The sequence below is a fragment of the Euprymna scolopes genome, chromosome 16 (genome assembly GCF_053919585.1).
Source record: "Euprymna scolopes isolate OS-2025 chromosome 16, ASM5391958v1, whole genome shotgun sequence".
NCBI classification, from domain to species: Eukaryota; Metazoa; Mollusca; class Cephalopoda; order Sepiida; family Sepiolidae; genus Euprymna; species Euprymna scolopes.
This window is the reverse complement of record NC_136497.1, coordinates 147794644-147798367: the sequence shown is the minus strand read 5'-3', so window position 1 is coordinate 147798367 and position 3724 is coordinate 147794644.

Here is a 3724-nt window from a genome sequence, read left to right as displayed (position 1 = left end):
GTCACAATAAATTACTATTAGTTTTTTTTTACTTAGATCTGGTTTTAAGATAGATTTTAAAAAGGTCCTTAGAAAAATTGCCTCCTGTGCCGAATGCATAATGGTCAACTTTTTTTTTTGTTTTTAACTTTACCAGGAGATCATAGGTCCAGTCTTTGACAGTCTAAAACAGTATCCCATTATACTTTTTCTATCCTCAGAGTTACCCTAATCTGAATCTGAAAATCCTTCTAAATTTAGAGGATATGTCGACTTTTTAAATATTAAAGATTGTTCCTTGGTTCCTTTTAGATAACGAAGGACTTGTTTTGCATGAGTAATTTCCTTAATTGTCAGTTTTGTTCAGTTTTGAGATAGCTTTGTTACAGTGTAACGTATTTCAGCCCTAGTGGCGGTCATCAAACAGATGAGACTTCCAATAATTTCTCTGTATAATCGATCGTTTATTAATTTGTTTCGGTATCTGTATTTTTATTTATATCATCTCAACGGGGGTTGTACGCGATTTGCAGTCTTGCATTCCGAACTTGAACTGAATTTTTTCAATGTACCGTGGTTGGTTCATTGTTATGTTATAGTTTCATTTTCACAGGTAAACTTTATACCGAGGAAACAATTGTCCAAGATCGATCATTTTAAATTTTTTATTAATTATATATTTTTGACATCTTTTAAAAGATGTCAAAAATATATAATTAATTTGAGACGAGTAATATATCGTCAACTAAAAAATCAAAATCAACAATTTCTTGCCTATATATTTGGTATTTCTATTAAATAATTATGGAGTGTTAGCACCAATTGTGAGCACTTTGTTTTAGACCGTACAGCGATTTATTCACTTTCCATAAGAAATTTTTATTTTTCATTTAAAATCCCTCTGGAGGGTAATTATAGATTTCATAGTCAATTGGAGTATATTAAAATACATTTTTTTACATCCATTTGATGTATTTTTAAATTGTATTGAGCGGCAAATTATAATAAAATTCTAATTGTCATTAAATTTTCCGTTGGTTAAAATGTGGCAAAATATTCCACTTCAGAAATTTGTGAAAAACTTTCTGCAACAAATTTTGCTTTAAAAGTTTCACTGACAGAGGCTGTGATTTTTTTTGGAAAAACCCCGGCGAGAAGAAATTATATTCTTATCTTTTAGTTCTGCCACCATTTCGTATGTATTATTTACAGATAAAGCTTTCAATATATGAAATTAATATGGACTTAATCCTTATCTTTCAAGAATCAACTCTATTTTCTCTATTAAATGGTCCAAATATGGCACAAATTTAAGGGAAATAACTGTATGAAAATATAAAAATTCAAAGAATCAGCTTTCGTTCCTCTATTAAACGAACCAAATATGTCATTAAGTTAAGGACACAAACTGTATGAACTAAATCTTAATCTTAAAACAATCAGCTATATTTTCTCTATTAAACGAACCAAATTTACTATAAAGTCAAAAGAAAAAAGCGTATGAACTTAATCTTAATCTTCAATGTATCAGCTCTATTGTCTATATTAAACGATCAAATATGAGATAAGCTTCAGTTAAATAACTGTATGAACTTAATCTTTAAATTCAACGAACGGGCTCTTCTTTCTCTATTAAACGAAACAAATATGTCACAAAATCAAGGGAAATATCCATATGAACCTTATCTTTATCTTCGAATAATCAGCTCTATTTTTTTCTATTAAACGAACCAAATATGTGATAAAATAAAGGGAAATAAGTCTATTAACATAATATAAATCTTAAAAGTATCAGCTCTATTTAATCTATTAAACGAACAAATATGTTATACAATCAAGGGAAATAATTGTACGAACTTAATCTGAATCTTAAATGTAACTGACATATTTTCTCAATTAAACGAACCAAATATGTCACAAAATAAAGGGAAATACCTGCATGAACTTAATATGAATCTAAAAAGTATCAGCTCTATTTTATCTGTTAAACAAAGAAAATACGCCATAAAACCAAAGGAAATTACTGTATGAACTTAATCTATATCGTCAAAGAATCACCTCTGTTTTTTTTTTCTATTAAACGAACAAAGAATCAGCTATATTTTCTCTATTAAACAAACCCAATCTACTATAAATATAGGAAAATAAGTTTAGTAACTTAATCTTAATAAAAAAAAACAAAAAAAAACAGCTCTATTGTCTCTATTAAACGATCCAAATATAAAATAAAATCAAGGAAAATAAATGTATGAACTTTATCTTAATCTCTAAGAATCAGCCCTGTTTCCTCTATTAAAAGAACCAAATATGTAACAACATCAGGGAAATAACCATATGAACTTAATATTAATCTTAAAAGTATCAGCTCTATTTTCTCTGTTAAACTAACAAATGTGGCATAAAATCAAGAGAAATAATTGTATTAACTTAATCTTAATCTTAAAAGTATCAGATCTATTTTCTCTATTAAACGAATCAAATATGGCATAAAATCAAGGGAAATAACTCTATGTACATAATATGAATCTTAAAAGTATCAGCTCTACTTAATCTATTAAACGAACAAAATATGATATAAAATCAAGGGAAATAACTGTATGAACTTATCTTAATCTTAAAAGTATCAGCTCTATTTCCTCTATTAAACGAACCAAATATGGCATAAAATTAAGTGAGACAACTAGATGAATTTAAGATAAATCTTCAAAGAATCACCTCTATTTTTTCTATTAAACGAACTTAATACAGCAATACAGCATAACATCAAGAGACATCACTGTATTACCTTAATCAAAATCTTAATAGAATCAGCTTAATTTTCTCTATTAAACAGACCAAATATGGCATAAGATAAAGGTAAATTACTCTATGGACAATCTAAATCTTAAAGTATCAGTTCTAATTTCTCTATCAAACAACCTAAATATGTCATTAAATCAAGAGAAATAACTGCATGAACTTTATCTAAATCTTTAAAGAATCAGCTCTATTTTCTCTGTTAAACAAACTAAATATGTTATAAAATCAAGGAAAATAACTGCATGAACGTAATATAAATCTTACAAGTATAAGCTCTATTTTCTTTGTAAAACAAACTAAATATAGCATAAAATCAAGTATAATTACTGCATGAACTTAATATGAATCTAAAAAGTATCAGCTCTTTTCTCTCTAATAAACAAACAAATTTGGAATAAAATCAAGGGAGATAACTGTATGACCTTAATCTGAATCTTCAAAGAATCAGCACTATTTTCTCCATTAAACGGACCCAATATGCTATAAAATTAAGGGAAATAACTGTATGAACTTAATCTTAATATCGAAGAATCATCCCTATTTTCTCTATTAAAAAAAACAAAACAAATATGGCACTAAATCAAGGGAAATAACCATATGAACTTAATATTAATCTTAAACGTATCAGCTTTCCTCTGTTAAACCAACAAATATGGCATAAAATCAAAGGAATAACTCTATGAACCTCATATAAATCATATAAGTATCAGCTATATTTTCTCTGTTAAACGAACCAAATGTGGCATAAAATCCAGGAAAATAATGGTATGACTTAATCTTAATCTTAAAATTACAGCTCTATTTTCTCTATACTTACGAACCAAATATGGCATGAATTCAAGGGAAATTGTTGTATCAACATTATCTTAGTCTTAAAAGTATCAGCTCTATTTTCTCTATTAAACGAGTCAAATATAGCATTAAATCAGGGAAATAACTGAGAGAA